The sequence below is a fragment of the Lytechinus pictus genome, chromosome 12 (assembly GCF_037042905.1).
Source record: "Lytechinus pictus isolate F3 Inbred chromosome 12, Lp3.0, whole genome shotgun sequence".
Lineage (NCBI taxonomy): Eukaryota > Metazoa > Echinodermata > Echinoidea > Temnopleuroida > Toxopneustidae > Lytechinus > Lytechinus pictus.
In genome coordinates, this window is record NC_087256.1 from 10798668 (window position 1) to 10825809 (window position 27142).

General features: G+C 37.8%; 1 long non-coding RNA gene across 1 annotated transcript; it reads right to left on the reverse strand.

The window, feature by feature from the left end:
• Nucleotides 1–2156: 2156 nt before the first annotated feature.
• LOC135156119 (uncharacterized) lies at nucleotides 2157–10224 on the reverse strand. Its single transcript, XR_010295247.1, has 2 exons — nucleotides 10075–10224; nucleotides 2157–4457 (listed from the first exon to the last, which is right to left on the reverse strand). It is a non-coding gene; the product is annotated as an uncharacterized LOC135156119 (long non-coding RNA).
• Nucleotides 10225–27142: the final 16918 nt, after the last annotated feature.

Consider the following 27142-nt stretch of genomic DNA (forward strand, 5'->3'; position numbering starts at 1 on the left):
AATAACAGGGAGATAATACCAATGTTTTGTATATTACACCTGCTATCACAGATGTATCTCGGATGTCTCCTTTCGAGAGATTCAATATTTAACTCTTATCAATGATTTTCACTCATGTAAGAGCCACAAACGAACATTGGCTGGGGTGTAATATTTGTAACGATTATTAGAATGAACTTGTGAAGGAATGCACCCTTTTCAATTTCTTTAATTCGTTTGTTCTTTGTCTTAAACAATGAGTAATCATTCTGTGTTTGTTTCTAAGGAAGTGCATGAATGTTTTAGATCTCATTTTCCCCTTTACCTAAACATGTATACACGATGCATGTTTGTGAGAAGTCTCCGATATTTTTTTAGAAATTTATTGTCCTCTTTTGTTTACCAAAATTAGAAGTCACAACTGCTTTTATGATACATAAGGCAAATGAGTGTTAGTTCCTTATGAGTCAACGAATTTGCCGTCAATCTTTTCCAATTATTGCGGAAATGAAACAAATTTAATTCTAATGTGTTTACATAGCTCCAGTCGCCATCACCCGATCCAGTTATTACAAGGCTTCATCTCTCTCCAACCGATGTCTTCGGGGATACACGCAGAAGTAAGACTGTCAATAAGAAGTCTAAGACCCGCTGTGCTGCTGAGTGCTTGAAAGAAGACTACTGCGTCTCATTTAATTTCAAAGATGGCGTCTGTGACCTCAACTACAATACCAGAGACCAAGTCCATTATAGCGCATTCCAAGAGGAAGAAGGATGTTCTTATTACGAACCATAGACATTTTTAATTGAAGAACTGTGACACTTTGAGGAGTTTCTTGTATCGTTAATATCCTCATCAATCATGTCAATAATATAACAAAACAAGGGAACTCGTATCCGACTAAAATTGTGACGTGAAATTCTAATTTACGATTTATTCAAGAATCTTCAGGTACGGATTGTACAAAAGGGAAATTGGTACGATACACTCTTAAAATGTTGGGCATCATACTGTCCACACAACAATCATTGGTTAAATTGTTTAACCACCTCGGGTAGTTTTGAACCAGTACTGTGTAGTTTTCCCCCAAAGCACACATTATTGATTTAAAACTACCCAGAATGTTTTAACCAATTGTTGTGTGGACAGATGACGTTGCCCAACATTTTCAAGAGTAAAGCAAGAGTAATGCATTCGGAAATACGTGTAAATGAACAATAGAAAAGAGCAGCAGGTTGCATAACCTCTAAGAGAGGTTAGAGGTGATTTCTCCTTTCTATCGCACCCATTCCTTTGAAAATGCAAGTGAAATCACAATGGAGAGCTGAGCGGCTTTTGTCGAAGGTTGGTGGACCGGGACAATATCGGAATTTCTGGACAACAACATATTTGCAATGGTTCGTCCGGTGCAAATCTTCGGATGATCTGCTATCCCAGCTCCACCAACTTTCGACAAAAGTCTCTCAGCTCTCCGTTGTGATTTCAATTGCATTTTTAAAGGAATCGATGCGTTGTAGAGAGTTTCCCTTTAGTAAATGCAAAAACTCTCTATTGATACACTCGACATGTTCAGCGAGGAAGTTATAAAATCAAATGATATATTGCATTTGTAAAATGTGTTATTGCGAATTCAAATATAAAATATTTCAGTTGACAAATACGGAATGAGGGCTTCATTTTAAAAGCCAGTGTGATTCCATACTAAAACAGATTCGGAAGCAATCAACACTTCATTTTCCCCGATCTTGATGCAGGGTTTATGTATTTTGTTGATCCTCTTGTTGTCTTAGTTTTTTTTTCATTTCTTACATATTCATTGGATTATTATAACTGAAATCATACATAGATTTTTGAGAGTTTCTGAGAGGTTGTATAAAGTTGTGTGATAATTTACTCTCAGTTAATAATATATTTCCCCGTATGTGAAAAAGCATGTTGTGTCGTGCGTCTGTAATCCAAGCTACGTTGGGAAGTTACAAATTGATGCAGAGGATCGAACCCTGGTCACGTCTTTCGGATAGTAACGTTAAAGATCGGTCCAGACGTAAATAATCATATCTGATTGATACACGTCTGACAAAAATAACTCAATTACACACATGCATAGAGCTGGGAGGGGGGGTTAGTCAGTACGTGATTATCATTGACAACCCTGAAAAACTACAAATCAACAATATTCAAGACTCAAGAATTTTATTTCAAATCAAATAATGATAATAAATGAACATGCAACATTCATTAAGGAAAATAGATAAAAACGGCAAAAAAGGAGGATGAAAACCCTCAATCTCTCTCTCTCTAATTTAAACTATAGTATCCTATCTTACAGGTCAAGTCCACCCCAGAAAAATCTTGCGTTGAATCAATAGAGAAAGATCAAACAAGCATAACACTGACAAATTCACCAAAATCTTAAGTAAAATAAGAAACTTATGACATTTTAAAGTTTCGCTTATTTTTCACAAAACAGTTATATGCACAACTCAATGACATGCAAATGAAAGAGTCGAAGATGTCCCTAACTCACTATTTTCTTTTTTTTTATTGTTTTAATTATACAATATTTCACTTTTTACAGACTTGACAATAAGGCCCAACTTGCCTGAAATATAAAATGTTAAAACAATGGTAATTCCACATGTTTGAGGGAATAAAACTTCGTTTCATAGGACAATGAGGAGAAAATGAAAACATTTCATATTTCATTATAATAAAATACAAAAGAAATAGTGAGTGGGCGATCTCATCAGTTCCCCCATTTGCATACCGACCAGGTGGTACAAAACTGTTTGTGAAATTAACGAAATTTAAAAATGTCATAACTTTCTTTTCTTACATCCGCGCGATTTTAATGAGATTTTCAGTGCTATGTTATGGTTGATCGGAATTTATTCAAATCAACTCCAATACTTTTTACTAAAAAGTCATTCTTCTTAAATAGCTTTACTTATACAGAATCACATTTATGAAGGAAATAGCAATACGCAATCTGTGGTATATGCCTGCGGGAGAAATGGTGAAAGAAAAAAATAGAACACCAATTTGCTGATAAATAAGTAAACGACAAATAACAGATTTGTCCCATTGATACATGTCACGATCTGCTTCACCGAATTGCCTGTTTGAGATTTGCAGTACTTTTCTTATTGTAGCCCGATTTATTTCAAAATTTCAGCATTATTCAACACAAATACTTTTTAACACCAAAATTATATTCACCCGAATTTAATATTAGGTAGCTTTAGATTTTGTTACCCATGTTTTTTCATTCAAATTTATATTTCTTATAATATATAGCGCCCCCATTTAATCAATTACTTGATCATTTCAGTGGTTTATATCAGTAAATAAATAATACGATTTGTGGTTTAAATCTAATTTTTTCCGTTGTGATAACCTTAACACTTTATTCATTTTTATGTTCATTCATTTATGTAAAAATATTTGTTTATTTATGTTACTAAGCATTGCCAAAATTATAACTCAGAACTTTATTTTATAACAGTATGATATTGATGTTATTTGTTGAATCGTAATCCTGTTTTTATCAGGTCATTGATGAAAAACAGCTTTTCGCTGATATTTGTACCTGCATAAATATGTTCTTATAAACAAAATAAAAATAAATAGATAAATAAATGTTGCGATATTATCATCTGATTTCGGGAAATCTGCCTTAATTACTGCGCATGAACAGGAATGAGAGAGCGTCGTAAAAGAGAAAGTTTACACTGACAAAATAGTTTATTGTAAAATTAAAGAAAAGTAAAAAAAATATTGCCGAAAGTTTGACGAAAATCCACCAAAGAATAAAAGAGGCTATTAGAATTTTAATAATTTTATTTGTGACGTCATATGCGAGCAGGTTTGACATATCGTACGGTAGAAAATTTAATGACACGTCATTTTTGCAGAAAATCAAGGATGGTTTGACTTTACCGTCAGCTATAACGATAGAAAAATCACACCCATTTTTTAACACCCATTCCTAAAAAGAAACAAAAATAAAAAACAACGAACCATTAAATAATTGAACTTCATGCATTATATATTACAAAACATATAGGGCAAAACTTGAAGTTTTAAATTCTTAATCTTTAATGGATTTTCCTCAAATCGTCACCATTGTTTTTTATCATTTTTTGTTGTTGTTGCTATTTTTACTACGAACTTTTCTTCAGGATGAGATCTCCCTATTGAACAGGCTCAAAGTAATTGCATCCATGACGTGCCTCCATTGAGGTCTCACCAGCTGTGGATGACGTATTACGATTGATCTCACAGCGGCCATCTTGGTGTTGCCAATTGAAGGATTGACACTGATCATGGGCAAGACATTTTCCAGCACACTCCACTAAATTCTTCACTGTTGCGGACAACGCGATATAACCCTTTAGACAGTATCCTCTCAATGGAGACCCATCAGGCTTCGAGATCAGTGCAAAGTCTCGTGAAACTTTATACAATTTTGCAGGAGCTGTTCCGAGATTAAACAAACAAACAAACAAAACAAAAATTGTCATTCCCAATGAATTAAATGTAACATTATTATGCTGGTCCCATTCTACAGAATCAAGACCCTTCAAGGAACACTGAAAGACCCCCCCCCCCCCAAAAAAAAAAAAAGAGCAGTCTCTAAGATTAGCATAATTTACCCGGTCGCTTAAAACATTGTGAAACGGTTCCGAAAAACCCTGAAAGGCTATATCTAATTTTATTTTCCCGGAGATACCTGTATCATGACTGTGTATGGGATCTTGAAGGCCACTGGCGTACAAACTGGGGACTTGAGGACCAAGCCCCCCCCCCCCCCACCCCATTTTTCCCCTTTTTTCTTTATAAATTTTGCCCCAAGTACCATACACGGCAACCTCAAGTTTGGGGGCTGATTACGCCAATGTTGAAGACAACTCTGAAAGTCTATTAAAGACTATTAAGAACATTGAGAGATCACTTAAAGATCACATGGCGTGCTACCAGATATCCTTGAAAGATCAGTTAAGATCTATGAAAGACTAACCTAGATGCCCGAGAGAAATCTAACAGACTGTCAGATATTTTGTTGATTTGCTGAACTTACACTACTCCTATTATGCCCACAGCGATATTCTAATGGTTTTCTTTCAGCTCACAGAATCATCATGTTCATGCCTTTTTCTTTCATGTGTTAAAATGGCTCTTCAATGACCTCTCGGCAGTCTTTTCAGTGATCTTCACAAAACTTGGAGAGACATCGATCGACTGTGCATGAAGTCTGATACCCTCTTCACACTGGCCACAAACACCGCTACAGTACTGGGACTGTCCCGAGACTGTAGCGGTGTTGCCTTCAGTGTGAATTCTCGGACCCACAATAAACTACCCCGGGATAACCTCGCCTCGCTATAACTCATCAACAAACTATCAGTACTAGGCAAGCCATAGTAATAGCAGCCCGGGGGGCACTTCCATTGACGAGTGGATACCATGCGCGACCATGGGGTCTCGAAAAGCACCCTAAACACGTATTTTCCATATTCTGAAAATGCACCCCTTAACTAGTATTGGCGTGTGAAACTCTACCCTTAACAAGCATTGGAAACAAAGCGATACTCTTGACAAGTATTCCCTGAATTGACCCCCTAAACAAGTACGACATTTTATTGTTTTGTCACTGTCGTCGGTTTAACCTTTACCTGATTGGGTTGAGCACAGCCCCACCTCCCACATCTCGCGCAAAATCGTACTCTAAACCCCGCTCTAAACACGTAGTGTTGACTCTTGGGGCAAAAAGTACATCATTTATAAAAAATTTAGTCTAAATTTTTTATACCCTCGCAAATTTGACCCTAAACACGTAGCTTTCCTAGCGAAAATAGATACCCTTTTTTCATTATTTTAGTGTTTTCAACACCCTTATTACGTTACGTGCGTAATGTGCACTATCTTGAAAAAGGCGTCCTTTTTACGTGTTTTTGGGGTCGCGCATGGTATCCACTCGTCAATGTAAGTGCCCCCCCCCCCCCGGAATAGCAGCGGGACAGCCCCGCGACTGTGGCGATATTCTTTCAGTGTGAAGGCACACCGCTACAACACCGGGATAAACCACTTGTGATATGTTTACTATAATGTGGGGGCTTCGTGGTCTAGTTGTTGCGGCTCTCGTCTTTCAATCTGAAGGACGTGTGTTCGATTCCCCGCCTCAAGTATTTCAGGTGTATTAGAGTCGGGTCACTCATGGGGTCACAAGCCTAACACGTGTTTTGTTACGGAGGAAAAAAAATCACTTGCTGAATTGTGAATGGGTACATGAAATTTATCCCGGGACTGTCCCGGGCGGGATAACATTTCTAATGTGAATGCATTTATAGCGATGTCGTCCCGTGGTGGCACCGGGATAAATTTGAAAAGCAGTGTGAAGACGGCATGAGTAAGACCTTTGAAAGTTAATTGAGAGACAGGGGGAAGGTTGCCGAAAGACGAATGAAAGACTATTCCAGAAAGATCACTGAAATACTTTTTTGAACCATTTCAAAGATCAGTCAGGATCGTGAAAACCTATAGGAAATGATTGTTAATTCACGGAAGAGACGATTATTGAAACATCAAACTGATTCCATGGTCTTTAAGCGCAGCGGCGTAACAAGGGTCGGTGGCCAGGGGGGGCAAAAGCCAAAAATTTCCCGGTCATATCATGGTATGAACAGGCGTAATGGTGTAATGAGGCGACTATTTTGAGAAGGCCAGATATTGCGTATCGGGCAGAATTTATATTATTTTTTTTAAAGTTGCGAGCGAGCGAAGCGAGTGAGCAAAAATTTTGACCTTTTTATACAAAAATCAAATTTTGAGATTGATTTTGACATGATATCCAGATAACTCTTCTCTCTTTAGATTCCTTTTTTGTGGTCTAACAGGATTCTTTGCGGCAGTAGCGTGAAGAGTAAAAAAAAAAAAAGAGGGGCGCAGTATAGCACATGTGCTAAAAAGCTGCTTTATATAAGTCCCGAGCGAGCGAAGCGAGCGAGAAAAAAAAATCACCTTTTCATGAGAATCTAACATTGAGCTATTTTTTTGACATTATATTCAGTAAATAAAATCCTACACTTTTCCTATGCTTTTCTTTCCTCCTTTTTTTGTTCTTGTTTGTAGAACCTTTTGGGGCCATAGCCCAACCCTTCTACACGCAGTGCTGTGCGGTTGGGGTCCGGGGCAGAGCCCCCGGAACTAATTTTAATCAAATCGCAGGCATATACAGAATATAGCTTGTACACCACACATTTATTCAACCCAGTTGCGTAATGAACCAAATATTTTGAGGGGGCAAAACATAGCAATGTGGGAAAAAAAATTAAAAGTCGCCAGCGTGCAAAGCGAGGTGGAAAAAATTGCCTATTGAAATTAAATTCTAATTATGTGACAGAATTTTCCATTATATTCAGCAAATAACACATTTCATTGATTCCATTCATTTCATTATATGTTGTCTGCTATAATTTCTTTTATTTCCTCCCGCGCCTGAATGCCAGTGATTGAACGTGATTGAACGGGGGGCGTTATAGAGCCATTTGAAGGTTAATGAAGAGCCCCTACTGCGTGGGGTCTGGGGCAAAGCCCCGGTAGCTTATTTGCATAAAATTTAGCAAGCTTATAGCACAATGTTGTATGCAGTCCATCTTTTTTCCCGCTTTTTAATTTCAATCATTGGCAGCCCGGTCGTGTTATTATTTTTTTTCTTGTCCCTTTTCTTTGTTTTCCAATTTAGCTTTTGACTAATTACATTTTACCTTCGTTTCCCGCTATTGTTTGCCATTTTGTCAACTTTTAATTTATTTCCCACCGTGCTATTGCATTACATTGGCCTATTTCGGAATAATTTGTTCTTTCTCAAATGTTCTTCTTTCGTACATTTTCCCCCTTTCTTCTTTTTCCATTAAAAAATTGTTTTTTCTTCGTTTTCTTTTCACTTTTCCCTTTCCTTTTCCTCATTTACTTTTCCTTTTTCCTTCCCCTTTCCATTTCTTTCTCCCTCCTTTTTTTTCTTTTTCCCGTTTTTCTTTTATTTTCCCGGTGAAATCCGCCAGGGGGGCAACTTGCCCCCCCTGCCCCCCCCCCCCCGCCTGTTACGCCACTGTTTAAGCGGTAGTCTTGTACCGTCTTCACGCTGGTTTTTAAATTTATCCCGATGCTGTCGCGGGACGGCACCACCGTTATAAACCCGCTATAAACCTGCTTTCAATGCATTCATAGTAGCAAAGTTATCCCGGCACAGTCCCGGGATAAATTTCATGCATCCATTCTCTTTATGTCCTCGGACGGCAACAAAACACGTGCAGGCTTGTGACCCGTGAGTAACCCGACTCTGACACCGGAAATACTTGAGGGCGGGGAATCGAACACAAGTTCTTCAGATAGAAAGTCGAGAGTCATAACCACTAGACCATGACGCCCCCACATTATAGTAAACATGTCACGAGTGGTTTATCCCAGTGTTGTATAGCGATGTGCCTTCACACTGAAGGAACACCGCGACAGTCGCGGGGCTGTCCCGCTGCTATTACTATGGTTTGCCTCGCGATAGTTTGTTGCGGAGTTATAGCGAGGCGAGGTTATCCCGGGGTACATGTAGTTTATTACGGGTCCGAGAATTCACACTGAAGGCAACACCACTACAGTCTCGGGACAGTCCCGGTACTGTAGAGGTGTTTGTGGCCAGTGTGAAGACGGTAATACACCCCAATCAATCATAAGTTAACTCTCTGGTACCCCTTTCACACTGGTTTTCAAATTTATCCCGGTGCTGTCACGGGGCGGTGACACCGCTACAAACCCGCTATAAATGCATTCACAGTAGAAAAGTTATCTCGGCATAGTCCCGGGATAAATTTCATGTACCCATTCACACTGCAGCAAGTGATTTTTTTTTCCTCCGTAACAAAACACGTGTAGGCTTGTGACCCCATGAGTGACCCGACTCTAATAAACCGGAAATGCTTGAGGGCGGGGAATCGAAACCACGTCCTTCAGATCGAAAGAGAGTCATATAACCACTAGAACATGACGCCCCCGACATTATAGTAAACATATCACAAGTGGTATATCACTGTGTTGTATAGCGGTGTGCCCTCACACTGAGGGAGCACCGCGGCAGTCGTGGGGATGTCCCGGTATACTGTATCGGTGTTTGTGGCCAGTGTGAAGAGGGTAATAGAATAATAACCAAAATAATTTTCTTCATCATTAGAACATGTTTAAGCAACGCAATAAAGATGAGGAACATAAACAATTCTGGCTTTTCCAGCTTCTCAGCATGATGCAATAATTTTAGCATAATGAAACCACGGCCTAAGTTAAATCGGACTTCAGAATACAGATAGAATACAAAATCATATGAAAACATTGTGATTGTGATATTTTCATGAAGAGGACCAGCCTAAAAAAGGTATCAAATGGTATCTATATCAGAGTTTCAGTTAGTATTATGGCAACATTATTGTGAGTTTGATACTGCAATAAAGAGTAACTTTTGAATAGCTTTCGGAAATAAGGGTAAGTGATTGCGGTATATCAGTAAAGAGTAACTAAAAATGTTAGAGTATTTGACAGCGTAATACAGTGGCATATCTAACACGGGTGAGAGACGATACATTTCAGGAGTAGTTATTTTTTGTGAACAATAAAAATAATAATGATGATAATAACGTCATATTTTACCCAGGGTACCCACTTCAGTTCTGAATACTGTTCTCCCAGCGGGACCTGCTTAACATGATAATATTATTATTACCCCGGCTTTAGCACGGCTACCACGATCGGGCGCTCGAGCATTCGAGGAAGTTCTACCTACCGGGTATACCTATTTACCTCACCTGGGTCGAGTGCAGCACAGTGTGGATAAATTTCTTGCTGAAGGAAAACACTTCATGGCTAGGATTCGAACCCGCGACCCTCTGTTTGAAAGGCGAGTGTCAGAACCACTAGATCACGACGCGCCCACTATGATCATTGTCCCTCCATAGTATTGTTTCTAATTCGGCTTAAGATCCACCACTGTAAATGTGACCACGATCTGATTAAGGAGCAACGTAAATTTTGAAAGTAACTAACATTATTACCTTCACAGAGTACTTGGGATATGCCCGAACTGCAAGAAAGCTCCCTGAGTCCAAACGCTTTGTAATAGTGTACACATGTATCGGTGGTAGAAAGACCGTTACCACTGTCCCACCAAACCACTTTGTTAACATCAATAATGGTGGATGATTGAAACGAAAGAGAGATAAATGAAAGGAGTGATTTATACATTCTCCTCATGCATCAAAAAAAAATGCCGCGTGAATAAAGCCTCTTTCACATTTGACGTACGACCATTTGCGAACTTTTTGTCGCGCGGCAGGCTGCAACAGACATCAATCGCTATTCATCTCATAAGATCGCACAGAGGCTTTCAAAAATGCAACAGCTGTCGTAGAACAAAAGCAACCAGTAAACCCCGTGCATGAGTAAGTCGCATATGCGCGTATTGTGCTCGTGCGAGTGGTCGTACGATCACATGCGAGTGTTGCACGAGGTTTTGCGAGTGGTTTCATATTAGTATCAATAGTTGCACGACTGACTGCATGGTCGTGAGAGTCGACGTAAGACAATGCGATAGCTCATACGTTTGAATAAAATTTAATTTCGTGCAGTTTATATTCAATTCAATTCAATTCAAGTTTATTTTGCTCTCTGCATAAAAATGAACACAAATGTGATAAAATACATAGGAACAAAGTTTACATAACATCAAAGACATAACAAAACATTGAGAGGGAATTAACCCAGGTAACAAGCCAACGTTGGCTCCACGTTGGAAACTTGAAAGTCGTTGGACGTTGGAAAAACTTGATGGATTAACGTTGAATCGACGTTGGAAACTAGTTTGATGGAAAGATGATGGACAATCAACAATGACACGACGTTGGCAACGTTGGAAACTTGTTAGTTGGAGAGTTGTTGGACAGTCGACAATGTCACAACGTTGGAAACACGTTTGATTGGATAGCTGTTGAACAGCCAGCAATGGCACAACGTTGGCAACGTTGGAAACTAGTTCGCTGGAAAGTTGTTGAACAACCGACAATGGCACAACGTTGACAAATTTGGAAACTAGTTTGTTGGAGATTTGTTGGACGGTCGACAATGGCACAACGTTGGAGACTAGTAAGTTGGAGAGTTGTTGGACAGTCGACAATGTCACAACGTTGGAGACACGTTTGATTGGATAGTTGTTGACAGCCAGCAAAGGCACAACGTTGGCAACGTTGGAAACTAGTTCGCTGGAAAGTTGTTGAACAATCAACAATGACACGACGTTGGCAACGTTGGAAACTTGTTAGTTGGAGAGTTGTTGGACAGTCGACAATGGCACAACGATGGAAACTAGTAGGTTGGAGATTAGTTGGATAGTCGACGATGACACAAGGTTGGCAACGTTGGAAACTAGTTCGATGGAAAGTTGTTGAACAACCAACTATGGCACAACGTTGTCAAAGCTAGAAACTAGTTCGATGGAGATTTGTTGGATAGTCGACGATGGCATGCACAACGTTGGAAACTGGTAGATTGGAGATTAGTTAGATAGTATACAATGACACAACGTTGATAAAGCTAGAAACTAGTTAGATGGAAAGTTGTTGAACAACTGACACTGGCACAACGTTGGAAACTGGTAGATTGGAGATCAGTAGGATAGTCGACGATGACACAACGTTGGCAACGTTGGAAAGTTGTTGAACAACAGACAATGGCACAACATTGGAAACTAGTGTGTTGGAGATTTTTTGGACAGCCAACAACGTCACAACGTTGGAAACGCGTGTTTGATTGGATAGGTGTTGAACAGCCAACAAAGGCACAGCGTTGACTACGTCGGAAACTACTAGTAGTTCGATGGAGAGTTGCTGAACAACCGACAAAGGAACAACGTTGGAAACTATTTTCTTGGAGATTTGTTGGACAGTCGACAATGGCACAACGTTGACAAAGTTGGAAACTAGTTTGATGGAGAGTTGTTGAACAACGGACAATGGCACAACGTGGACAGCGTAATTGGAATAGTTTATTGGAGAGTTGTTGACAGTTAACATTGACACAATGTTGGAAACTATAGTTTGTTGGATATTTGTTTGACAGTCAACATAATATCCCGGCATAACATACCCAGTGTTGAGAACGTTAGAAACTGGTTAATTGGAGAATTGATAATGATATACAGACGACTACTCGCATAATTTCCAATGGGGCCAAGGGGGGGGGGGTCGATCAAGTAAGTTTGCTTGTCTATCCATGTCACCCTTGGTATCCTCCAGCAATAAGGGGAAAAGAAATCGAGAGAGAAGGAAAATAATGGGAAGGGAAAGAGGAACTAAGTCTAAGGGGAAAACAAAAATAAAGATGGGGTAGAATAGAGAGGCTGCATACACCGGGGGATGCAAAATTAATGTGTCGATTAATATAGAAATTAAAAGAGAAAAACAAGAAAAAAATGTAGTTCAAGACCAGAATTTCCAGAAACGCCCTCGTCCTTTGCAGCTGGCTAGGCCTTTCTCAGTAAGTACGAGATATGTCATAGGCCTAACGTCACATAACTAGAAGAAATTGAAGAAGGAAATACAAGCATCAAATGTGCCTATTTAAAAATACCATACTATTCTGATGCGCAGAATTAGTCGTGACGTCGGACTCCTTCTGTCATGTCTGTGTAGTCTGCTTCCTTCAATTTTGAACTTGAAGAATCTGGCAGAATTTGGACTGGATATTACAATTAAATTCCAGAATATCTAGTGATCTGGAACAGTACTTATAAGCTGCATATTTAGGACCTACAATCTACAGTGGAATTTTCTTTGCACTTGCAGATAATCGGTAACTGCAACCATTGATCCCCTCCGAAAGATCCCGGAGTCAGCTTCTGTGCGCGTACAGTCCGACGCTACTATATTCGTGTAAGTAGTAGTAAAGTAGTACTTAACACCAGTCACTGCACAGTATAACATATGGCAGTGTATCCTATTAGTATTACCGGACACCTTTATTTCAGTGCTTTAAAAATGACGATTAACCACAATACACCACACTTCATCATTCGATCAAAGGAGCGGACGAGACTGAAATTCGGCAAAATCAGGCCCATTTTTTCATCAGAAAATATATCAATTGTTAATGCAAAACTACCTTATATGATATTTTAATCATTTTCTGTCATTTTAGAGATAAATAAGGTAAAAGTTGGATTTTTCGCCTTGTTTTAGCAATCTTGTTCTATGTATTGCTCTGTGAAATTGAATTGCGGAAGTCTTACGGTACGAAATTGTTTTCGTACGCAGTACTATGCGCGTCCGGAATCATGATAGTGTCCGGTAATACAATACGTAACTATAGGCCTACTAACTAACCTCGTAATTAGCTTGTGTGAGTGACTAATACTAACCTCGCAATACGTGTGAGTGGGAACGAGTATGCGATACCAAGGGCAAAGCAACAGTCATTGGGTGATTTTATTAATTTCAAGTACAGTGTTGAAATCTGGTGTTGTTGTTGTGACAACACCGTACTTGAATCAGGCTGGTGTTGAGATTGACCTCGGAAAATATGGTGTATTTCCGGCAGTTTGTGTTGAAGGCTGGTGTTGATTGTCATCTGCTGAACCCAACACTGCACTGTGGCTGCATGGTGTTGATGATCTACATGCAATTTCCCGATTCAGCAACACCGACCCCCAGGGATTGGGAGAATCGTGATTTAAAGTTCAGTGTTGGTGTTGATGAACTATAGCTCACGAACAGGGGGCGAACACGACGAACCATCTCCGTAAAATTATCTTTTACATTTAAGATGAGAGCAAATCATTAGAGTTTTAATACATTTCAATGAAAAATAATATTACGCTTGGTGTTGGAGCTCAGTTCAGCAGCCCTTTCACGCTCTCAACACCGTACACCGTACTTGAAATCACCCAATGACTTGCTACCTGGCATTCCTGCCTTATTTATTATACGCTGCCTTGAATTGACCTGCTTGGTCCTGCCTGGCCTAGCCTGGACCGAGTGTTTTCCAACTGCAGTCAAACCTGTAGTTGCTATGTGAGGCATGCTACACTTGACGCTGAAATATCATTTAATAGTTATGGCACAAGCGAGACTAGGCCATGGCCATGCATATTGAGATATCAATTGACTTCTATCTTAATCAAAAAGAGGCACTCTTTAGTTACAGTAGGCAGTAGCGACATTACTCTGAGTGACGCCATGTTACGCGACCTCCTTTTTAGATTTTGTAAATACTGAGAGACTGCAATTACACATGTGAGTTTTTGTGATAATTACTGACGTTGCAATTGGCATTGCATACCGAGTCATTAAACAATTGTAGACAGAAACAGAGATTGCAACTCGCAAGAAAATGTAATACATCTTAATTCTTATTACATATGCATATGTTTTTTTGGTATTAGTCTTGTTTGAGAAAAAGAGGATGTCAAAAAGGTTTGAATGCTACAAAGGCCTCAATAAATATTACACGTAATTCTCTTGATTCCTCTTAATTATGTGAAGAGACTTGTAACAGAAAGAATGAAAAGAAATGAATAGCTGTAATAATAGTTGTAATGTTTTTTGATAGAATCATGAACAGGTTACAGATGATGATGGCACAGTGTTGAAAACTGTTTGATGGAGATGGCGCATCGTTGGATTTGTTTAAAATTAGACCAACAAAGAATCAACGTTACAACAACATTTAACCGATATTAGACAAACATTGAATCAACGTTTACGCCAACGTTGGACTAAGATTGGACTAAAGTTGAATCAACTTTCCATCAACATTGGACCAACATTATACCAACGTTGGATCAACGTCACCCAACGTTGGACCAACATTGGACCAACGCTGCCATACCTGCCTCATCTGGACATAATGATTATGCACTCATGAATATTCATTACATCAGAAAATGACCAAAATTTTAGGTAATATTGCTATAATAATTAGAGTATTTATGTTTATTCAATATTTCCACCATGAAAAGTTTCAGAAAAGTATGTGGCTCCTTTACCATATCATTTATAATCAAAACATATTATTCTAAGTGAAATTTTCAAGGTTATGTGTGGAAAATGATATTAACTGTATTCTGCCAAGTATAGCAAAGTTGCTCTATATATAGGAGTCAATGATAGGATACAGTGGATAGGTGTAGGATGATAGGAATAGGATATAGGATTAGGATGTAGGATTTTAGGATAGGATAAGACATGATGATAAAGATTAGAGTGTAGAGTTGTAATGGCGGACTTCACCTTGAAACCAATTAATGTTTTGTTAATTACTGCCATACGTTGGAATAACGTTGGAGCAATGTTGGAGCAACGTTGTGACAACGTTGTAACAATGTTGGACTGACGATGTATGCACGTGCACGTCCAACGCTGCTGCAACGTTGCCCATCAACGTTGCAGCAACGCTGTTATTGATGACTCAGCCGACATTATACCAACGTTGGAGCATTGATGGTGGACAACGTTGAACTGACGTTGGAAATGTTGTTGGTCTGACGATGTATGGACGTGCACTTCTATCGATGATGCAACGTTGCTTACCAACGTTGTAGCAATGTTGTATTTGACTATTTAGCCAACATTGGATCAACGTTGCCAGACAACGTTGAAACATTGTTGCTGGACAACGTTGAACTGACGTTGGAAATGTTGTTGGTCTGACGATGTATGCGCGTGCACTTCTATCGATGATGCAACGTTTGCCTGCCAACGTTGAGGCAACGTTGGGAAAAAATTTCCCAACGTTGATCCAACGTTGGTCCAACGCTGTATTGTTACCTGGGAAGCAGCCAAAAAGGAAAAGAATATCCTTATAAAAAGGCCGACCCAACTTACTTTAAAAAGAATAATAATTATTGACAATATCAAAAGTAAAAAAAAACAATTAGAAGACAATACAAAGGCATAGATACACAAATGGTAAGATTTAGATTATATATATATATAAATATTTACAAACAGGTTTAATTATTAAATATAAAGTTTCTGAAGTTACGTTTGAAAATATTAAATGAACAAGATGTTTTCAAATTAACCGGCAAAGAATTCCAAAGTAGTGGGCCACGAAAGAAAATAGATTTATGAGAAAGGCAAGTTCTTATTTTAGGAAAGTGGAAGTTTGCAGCATTTCTAGTAGGGTATTCATGAATATTATAATTTAATTTAAAACAGTTCAATAAAAAAGAAGGTAAAAGTCCTTTAGAACATAGATACATAAAAAGTCCCATTTCATACTTGTACATATCATAAATATTTAAAATTTTAAGTGAATGAAAAATAGGATAAGAATGGGCGTAAAAAGGGGAGTTGTTTATAATTCTGACTGCACGTTTTTGAAGTTTACGTAATCTGTCTAAATAAAAATTCGCAGCACTTCCCCAGGCAAGAATGCCATAATTTAAAAATGGTGAAATAATAGCATAATACAGCATCTTTAAAATATTTGGTGGAAAATTATGCAATTTGTACATTATGCATATGTTCTTAGATATCTTATTGCAGATGGCATCAATATGATTTAACCACGTTAATTTATTATCGATTATGACACCAAGAAATTTTAAAGATGAAACTTCTTTTATCATTGAACCATGGGCGGAAATCCCAGGGGGGACAGGGGGGACGCGTCCCCCCTACTCAAAATAGTAGGGGGGACACAATATCAAATGTCCCCCCTACTATTTTTTGTCTTTTATAATGGTAAGAAATACATCATTCTAAATCGAAATAAAACATGTATTTTGGGACGAGATGACCGTACTTTTGGGATGATAACTTTTTTTTTGCTTGTCAAATTTTCCCGCCCCTTGTCCCCATAGGCGGATCCAGGGGGGCCGAGGCCCCCCCCCCCCCCCTTATTGGCGGAGCAAAAAAAGAAAAAAAGGGAAAGAATGAAAGAATGAAGGAAAAAGGAAAAAAGGAGGGAAAAAGATAGGAGAAAAAGAAGAAAAGGACGACCAGCGCATAAAATAAGATGAGCGGAAAACTTGGAAAATAAAAAGAATCTTTCGTGCCACTATATAAAATTTTCGCTCGCGCTTCGCGCTCGCATTGCCTGTTAGGTGATTTACATATCTTGTTCAATATGGAGCTCAAATATCAAGTGTAGAAGTCAATATACGAAACATATTTCACCTCAGAGATCGAACTTTCATTATTTTGTGTGATTTACAAATTGATTTTTTAAAAAGTGCTCTGTAAAAATGTCAGTTTTATGGTCTGAATAATTTTATCAACATTTGCAGCTTGCGCTGCGCGCTCGCAAATTGTGATTTATCAGGTACCTATTATTTTCGTGTATTCCATAAAGTTTTCAAAATATCCCTTTTCAGGTCTGATTGTCAAGACGTATCAGCTAGCGCTGCACGCTGGCATTTTGATTGGCGAGTTATGTATGTTTTAATATTGATTATACAACAAACTACTTAAAATCCCCTTTTCATGATGGTTTATCAAAAATTTTAGCTCGCGATTTGCGCTCGCATTAATGGTTAAAAATATATTAACTGATGCATCCTATTCATAATTACAAAAGTGAAATGTCCAGTTTTTATGCCTTAATATCATCAGATTTCGCGCCATCATTAGGCGTTAATAAATATGATATTAATTTAATAACTAAATTGTCCCTTTTGTTTCATCTCGCGCTTAGCAAGAGGAATAGGAAGATAGTCATCATTTTCATGACATGTCGTAAGGATGTCCCGGTCCCATGTCAAAACTCAAAGTAATAATTATAACAATTTTAGCTCTCTTTTTTAAGTGCAATCCATATCCACCTTACAATTTTCCTACAAAGTGCTTGAAATATAAAGCTGCAATTGACTCTTTTTTCAGATCGGAATATCAAAGTTTCATGATTTTCATGATTAAAGATGTATTTAGAATGCCTAGATTCTAGGTCTAAATATGAAACACGCGCGCGCATGTTTATTAAAATACTCAACTTGTTCTCTATTTGAATCATTATCCAGTTTTAGATCACAATATCAACATTTTTCTGCTCGCGCTTTGTGCTCGCAATATTAATGTAGGAATACCCCCTATTACTCATCCTTTTCATGATTTACAAAACATTGATTTTGATTGATTTATTTTATTTAAACACGGTAAAAAGCCCTCGATCAGCCTATGGCTGTTTACAAAACATGAACAGGGTGGCCCATTTTTAGGTCTAAATCTCGATTTTTTTTCTGCTCGCGCTTCGCGCTCGCATCAATTGTTGAATTATATAGCTATCCTGTTCACGATTACAAAAATTGATTAAAATTTTCCATTCTTTCTTTAGAAATTTTCAGCTCGCGCTTTTACGGTCGCATTTTTTTATTGTTGAAATATGTAACGCCATCATGGCTAAGTGCAAGTAGTCCGTAACAGGTACCTTTTCAACAGGTACGTATATAAAAATTTTCTGCTCGCGCTATGCGCTCGCATGACTAATACTCATCCTTTTCATGATTTACAAAACATGAATAGAGTGTCTCGTTCAGTAAATATTAAAGGACTAAATCTCGAAATTTTCCGCTCGCGCTTCGCGATCGCATCAATTGTATACTTATATACCTATTCTGCTTGAGTTACAAAAAGTGCATAGAATTTCCATTCTTTAGGTGAAAATGTCAAAAAAAATCAGCTCGCGCTCGCATTATTTGATTGTTAAATGCTAACTGCACGCAGTCTTTAACAGGTATCTTTTCCATCAGTTCATTTTGCTCGCGCTTTGCGTTCGTAGTAATTATTAAGTTGCATACATATTTTTTTCAGGATAACAAACATTGCCCAGAATGTCCAAATTTTAAGAAAAAATACATGAAAATTTCCAAAATATTAGCTCGCGCTTCGCGCTCGCATCTTATAATTAAGGATTATGATATTATATATGAATTTATAAGAATAAAGCTTAGAAGTGACTGATGAGGACTACCCCTTCAAAGAAACAAACACAAATCATCTTCGAGCTGCCGATCGGGGAAAATATGGCTGAAACAAATTTCCGCCCCCCCCCCCCCTATTGGCGAAGGCTGGATCCGCCCCTGTGTCCCCCCTACCTTTTGGGAGAGATTTCCGCCCCTGCATTGAACCACACAATTTTATATCAATTTCATTAGAGTTTATTTTCTTATTTGTAAATATCATCAGTTAGTTTTAGAAACATTGAGGGATAACTTGTTCAAGTATAACCAATCGGTAACCTTCTGTAATTCCTCATTAAATTCTGTTTGTAAAAAAAAAAAAAATTGTTTGTTATATTTTCTATCCTTTCTTGTATTTATTCTTAATTCCTATTTTGTAACACCGAGGAACGGTTTCATACATGCGAATACAACGGTAGTGCAATGTTGTAAGCGATCGGTCTTGCAACAGTCTTATGGCCTATGTATTATCACACCCAGTCGCAAGACTGATCTCCATAGGTCGCTAGCACATGTGCAGTCACATGTGCAAGTGTTGTACGACATCCAGTCAACTAAATGCGACTACTTAGTTGTGTCACCTCTCGCATCAAGTCGTAAAACGTTGAACAACACTCGCACGATGATCGTCCGACCGATGGTACGATCTGATGCGAGTGAATCGATCGTATTTGATAGCGTTTGTATTTAGACATGTTCAAAGTTCAGATGCGACCGGTCACGACCACCTCGAGTTCGTGCGACCCCCGGGTGCGACCGTCTACAACGACTGCAAGTGCTCGCAAGACACCAAGAGATCGATCGTGCAACAACAAGAAAAAATTGTTGCAGGCGGTCGTAAACTGGTCGTACGTCAATTGTGAAAGGGGCTTAATTCACTCATCGGAGGGAGTAATGAAATTCATTAGATTAAGAGGGAGTCTTACTTGATGTAGAGTGAATTTAACCATTGAACGAGTGAAATTTGTTTGAAGGGTTTTTCAGAATATCCAAATTTTTCTGCTCGCGCTTCGCGCCTGCATTATTAATGTAGGAAGATGACCAATTACCCATCATTTTCATGATTAACAAAACATGAATAGAGTGTTACGTTTTGAGACCCGAATCTCATTTTTCCGCTCGCGCTTCGCGCTCGCATTCATTGTTTTATAGTTATATACCTATCCCGTTCAAAAATACAAAAGTGCTCAGAATGGCAACTTTTTAGGTCGCATTATTTAATTGTTGAAATAAGTATCGTCTATATGGCTAACTGCAAACAATCCTTAACAAATAACAGGCCCCTTTGCGATCAGGCCAGAAAGTATATTAAGAAGTTGTGCTCGTGCTGCACACTGTAAAAAATGAAGTGCTAATTTAGCACTTACACTTACAGTGCTTGTATAGTGACTGCACTACGAGTGCAGATTTTCTAGTTCAAATTTAAATTAGAAAATTAGTATAGTGCAGTCACTATACAAGCACTGTAAGTGCTAAATTAGCTCTTCATTTTTTACAGTGCACAAGCATTGCACAGAATGTTCCAATTTTCAGGACAAAATAAATGAAAGTTCCCAAAATTTTAGCTCGCGCCTCGCAATATCTAAATAGGGCTTATGAGATTATTACATATTTATGTTGTTTTATATGAATAAAGCTACGAAGTGACTGTTAGGACTACCCCTTCAAAGAAACAAACAAAAATCATCTTTGAGCGGTCGATCGGGGAAAATGTGGATGAAATCCCCCCCCCCCCTTTGGCGAAAGCTGGATCCGCCCCTGGTCCGGACCTTATTCTTAGTCATTTGACCCTGAATGGAGTGTGGCAATAACGGAACGTAACGTGTTTTCTGAGTCAATCTGGCCAAGATGTTTCAGAATATATATATGAATCTACAACAGGGTATAGTAACCTCAGGGATGTCTGCAAATTACTACTTCAAAAATATTTTTTGTCGGAAAGAATACACCTACCGTTGGAGCTGGTAAACGTCGTCCCGTCTGTACAGGAGAATGTCCCTTCTACATCTTCATCATCACACCCTATCCATACATCAGTGAGAGGTGTTGGCATTGGGTTATCATCAGTGCTAACCAGACCAAGATTGTCTATGTATTCCGTCACAGCATCGTACTCTTCTTGATTAGAAGGAACGAAGAGCTGGGAATTTGCGGCATGACAGACTGTAATCGCATTCGACTTTGGAATCCATGTATTGCTAACGATTCGATAACATCCATTTTTGAATTTCCACCAGCCTTCATTGCATCTGTAGGTAACTTCTGTTAATTCAATGGATAACAAAAAAACGTGAAATTTGAAAGGCGTTATAAAGTTTTGGTATAGGTCTTTGGTAAAACAATTCCACTAACCATAGAAACCACATGTTCATCTTTGTCGAAATATACCCTATACAAAATGCTTAAAAGCAAGAGACAAAACGGGCATTTCCTAAAACAAATATATACAATCTTAAAAGTTGGTCAAAATAAATAATGTGTTCGTAAATAAAGTATTCATGCCAAAAAGATTGAAAAAGATTCACAAAATTGATGTTCAGATTATAAAAGCGTTCCACGATTGCATTGAATTCGACATTTTCGAAATGTTAGACACCAACTATATTTCTGGATTTAACATGATACATGAAACCAGAATAAAAAAATAATTTTACTCACTTTTATCTGCGAACACATCTGATGAACAGAGGAGAAAAAATACGAAAAGTTTAAAACCTCTTAAAGCCATGTTTTCTCTTTCTCTTATGAAAGCATCGTGTTTACAGGTTAGATAGATTTAATCTTAAGATTAAAAATTTAAAAGAAGAGGCTGCAACTTCGGAACAATGACAGATCTAGTTAAGTCTCTTTCTCTCTCTCCAAAAAAAACCGCGTTATTGTCCCAAACCCACACTAATGGAGAATCCGGAGAATCGAGAAAGGGAAAATTAATTTTTTTCATCAGGAGAAATTTTCATTAAATTATTCAGCAATACTCAAACAGCTAATGAAACAAATAATCAAACAGAATATTCGGTGTTGTAAATGCGACTTAACAGGTACAATATTGAATTAGATGCTCATTCATGCGTGGTATTTCCATTTTAATTTGTTGATGAGGTACGTGAATATTTCAGGAGTTGTAAGAGTATATAGAAAGATGGTTTGATCATGTTGATGAGAAACAAAAACTGATATTAATTGATATTTGTCATGAGTATTGTGGCATTTAGTTTTAAATCATCACAAAGAAAATTAATAAAAAACCAATTTTGTTATCATCCCCCTTATTGGAATTTACAAAAAAAATAGTAAAGACAAAAGACTACATCGAATGGATATAGATTAAGTCTTGGAGATCAGTTCGTCAACATTTTGTTGTCCGACACTTTGTCAGATCTGACATTCTTCCTTGGTTTAAATAGTTGAGAAGAGCAGGTGTCTGACTGTTTCTATGGTAACTGTCGGATAAAACATCCGATAAGTCCTTTCATGAAACTCTCTCCTGGACTTCTAAAAACGGTTTCTTATCCATATGATCCTGAATACATCATATTTTTCATGCATATTCTTATAATAATCTACCAGAAAAAAAGAGAATTGAACTATTTTACTGTTACATCATCCAAGCTAGAAATAACTGATATACAGATATCGAAAAAAAAATAGTTTTCCATATCACTTCTGCGTAAATTTGGTCATCTTGACCACTTACCTAATTTGCAAGCTTTCCGAGGTCATGCTCTATATTTCAACTTCTGCTTCATCTGCTTTCCACTATTGTTTTTTATGTATCATTTGGGTTTTTTACGCGGAAGAGTGAAGCGAGGGAGAAAAATATATAGACACACTTCGGGCAAATAAATGAAGTTCGATAATTATATATACATTATTATTCTATAAACTATCCAAATTGTATGCACTGTCATCTGGCTTGCAAATTCTATACAATTTCACAAACTATAATTATTGAATACAAGCGAGCACAGCAAGCGATAAATATGGATAGCTTCAATTCAAAAGAGTGTATAACTTCTTCAACAATCCGGCATTATCAAAAATCAACTCGCTAAAATTTTAATGAATATCCGTTTCTTGATTATGAGGGAGCGCAGCGAGTGAAAGAAATTTCACTTCTCTTGTCTCGTGCATTGAGCGAGCACGTCCAGGGCGAGGAATGAAGGACTCTCACGTAATATAGGCCAAGAGTATTAATTATAGGCCATAATAGGCTTAAGAAGGGAAATTGTAGGTATCAAGCTAATTTTTTCGGGATAGGTCCAGGAATATTATCTAAAATAACATACTAAAAGTCCTCATATATCCTCTTTGGGGGTTTCCCGTAATCCAAGATGGCATCCAAAATGGCCGCCAATCACAGAAAATGGACATAAGTCACTCATTATCCACCCTAGACTTCCAATTTTGATGCATTTCATGGTTTAAAATGGTAAAAAGATCTTTTGACAATGGTTAGAGTGAACATATGCAGATCTGCATACCTGACAATTCAAGATGGCATCCAAAAATGGACTACTGCATATTGTGAACAGTCCCAACATATTTGACCCTTGAAAGCATAGTGATGACAACAGTCATCTCTCTCAGGTGAATTTTGAATATGATATGTCAACTTTTCAGCAACAACAGTCAAGTTAGATTCCATTTTTGAAAGCCATCTTGATTTTTTGGACATAGTAGACCACTGACTGTCCTTGTAACTTTCCCAATGTATTATTTGACGATCTTTATGGTTTAGAAATTAAAAAAATCATATGTCTCAGGCAGAATTTAAATGAACTATGTCCATTTCTGAAGCAACAACAGCCATTTTAGACTCCAATTTTGGAAGCCATCTTGATTTTTTGGACATACTACAACACTGACTGTCCTTGTAACTTTTCCAATGTATTATTTGACTCTTTAAGTCATGGTTGAGACACCAAAATCGTGTTTCCTATCAGCAGCCATTTTAGTTAGACTTCATTTTTAGAAGCCATCTTGGATTTTTGGACACTCTGGACCTCTGCCTGCGTTTATAATTTGTCCTAATGTATTATTTGACCATCTAAACCATGGTCTATGCACAAAATCATATGTCCCAATGTACTACTTCAGTCTACTTGACCCTTAAAACCATTTTTTTAGAAACACAATTAAAGACATGAAGGTAAGTAATAGATGAATTGTGGATTTTTAAGCTTTGACGGCCACTTTGGGACGCCATCTTGGATTTCCAGGTATCCTGGTCTGCTTAATGTTTAATCAACCTGTATCAAAATATCTTTTTACCAATTTAAACCATGATATGCACCAGAATCGGATGTCTATGGTGGATAATGAGTGACTTATATCCATACTCTGTGAATGGCGGTCATTGTGGACGCCATCTTGGACTACCCCCAAGGAGGATTTATGAGGAATTTTAGTATATTATTCTTTTTTTTTTTTTTATTTAAGTTTTTATTGAAATAAATCATAACAATCACAATATTTACAAATGATTAGCATGATGAAAAAAGCATAAAATCATGAAAACATTTCAATAAAAAAGAGGCAGATATAAGATTATAATTATCTAAAAGTTTTCAAGAGGGAGGCGCCGAGATAGAAACAAAAAAGACCGCCCTGAAGAACAGAAGCCAAATAAAACAAGTGGAATGCCTCTGGCCGTCTCACCTGCATCACGCGATTCAATATAGCAGCAGTGCTGATTTTGAAAACTACTATAACTCACACAAGATGTTCAGTGATACTTGGTTACTCTTATTTCCACGTTTTATGAACTAGACCAATACACTTATAGAGATATGATGGCAATTCAACAAATACCCCCAACGTGGCCAAAGTTCTTTGACCTTACATGACCTTTGAACTTGATCATGTGACCTGAAACTCGCACAGGATGTTCAGTGATACTTGATTACTATTATGTCCAAGTTTTATGAACTAGACCAACACACTTTCAAATTTATGGCTGTAATTCAACAAATACCCCAATTTGGCCAAAGTTCATTGACCCTAAATGACCTTTGACCTTGATCATGTGACCTGAAACTTGCACAGGATGTTCAGTAATACTTGATTACTATTATGTCCAAGTTTCATGAATCAGATCCATAAACTTTCAAAGTTATGATGGTAATTCAACAGATACCCCCAATTCGGCCAAAGTTCATTGACCCTAAATGACCTTTGACCTTGGTCATGTGATGTGAAACTCATGCAGGATGTTCAGTGATACTTGATTAACCTTATGTATAAGTTTCATGAACTAGGTCCATATATTTTCTAAGTTATGATGACATTTCAAAAACTTAACCTTAGGTTAAGATTTTGATGTTGATTCCCCCAACATGGTCTAAGTTCATTGACCCTAAATGACCTTTGACCTTGGTCATGTGACATGAAACTCAGGCAGGATGTTCAGTAATACTTGATTAACCTTATGGCCAAGTTTCATGAACTAGGTCCATATACTTTCTAAGTTATGCTGTCATTTCAAAAACTTAACCTCAGGTTAAGATTTGGTGTTGACGCCGCCGCCGCCGTCGCCGCCGCCGTCGCCGCCGCCGCCGCCGTCGCCGTCGCCGCCGCCGTCGGAAAAGCGGCGCCTATAGTCTCACTCTGCTATGCAGGTGAGACAAAAATCGGACTAGAATGAGGTCAGGCAGCTGAAGGTCCCCCGCCACAATTCTCTCTCTCTCTCCCTCCCTCCCCCCCCCCCCTCTCACTCTCCCTTCACTCGTACACACGCACATTAAAACCTTATCCCCGTACAAACACAAATATCATTGCCCCCCCCCCCCCCTCCTGCATACGACACACACACACACGCTCACATAAAGAAAAGGGGAGGAAACCCTCAGCCACGTGGCTCCATCCAATCCAAGATCCTGCCAAATATGGACCATCAACACTTTGCAAGTTCGAGAAAAAGGTCAGGAGGTCAAACATTCTCCAGAATGCGCTTGCATAAATTAAGTCTCGGAGGTCGCCCTTGAAAGTACATACATATGTGTGCATATAGTATACGGACGAATCAAGCAATACATTCTTACATTGTACTATGCATTGAAAGATAACAGTTCAAAGATAAACATGGTTTTCTTCATATAAAAATAATGTACAAACAATAATCACTATATCATATTATACAGTGGCAGTATGAATTTTAACTTAGAGATTATTAGGTAAGGGGAACAATATAGGTGTCGAAAATCTGTAAAAAACGAGAAAAAGATAATTTAGATATCAGAATCGTGGGTCACAGGAATAAATACAGAGGTTGGCATGGACAATTCTACAAGAAACTTCTGTAATGTAGAGGAAATAGTGCAGCATGGTCACTAGCTGTAAAGTATACATGCAATAATGATACACACCCTTAAAGGTCAAAACGCCATTTCTTAAAATGACTATGCAGTCTATTTTTCTTTTTAGCTAAAAGATATTCAATTTCTTTTTGTTTTTTAACCACTGATTTAAATGAAATAAAATTTGGAAGAATATTTCTAAACTTGCAGGAATAAATGTGATATTTCAAAAGTAAAAATAGATATGAAAGAAATCTGTCAGTGCTTATGCCAAAAAGCATTTCAAAGTTAGTTACAGACAAGTTCGATTTCAATTTCTGTGAGATAACAGTGATAAGGTCATGCCAAATAGGAGTAATCTTTTCACATTCACAGAATATATGGATTAAGGTTTCCTCCTTCTTTCCACAGAAATAGCAGTCAGGAGAATCTTTCCTCTTGATCTTAAATAGGAAACTGTTGACTGCAATAGTTTTATGAAAAATTTTAAAATAAAAAGACCTTAATTTAGTGTCAATAGTACAAAAGAAATTAGTGTAATGAATCTTCTCCCAGCTAATATCAACAGGTAACAATAAATTATCATTCCAATATGCATATTTCTTGATTGGAACATGGGGGCTAAGTAGGATGTAGTAAACACTCTTAGGAACTTTTTTGTAATGTAACAAATTAAACACAATAGTATCATGAACACCAATAATGTCGACATCAAATTCTACCAACCAGCTCTCTGGGATATTTTTCATCAAAAAATTAAACTTTCTTCTATCTCTCAAGGATATACCAAAATCAAGAACCAATTCTTCGAAAAGTTTATGTCCGGGAAAAGGAGGATTAAACAAATCTGAAATTGTAAGGATGTTTTTATTAAAC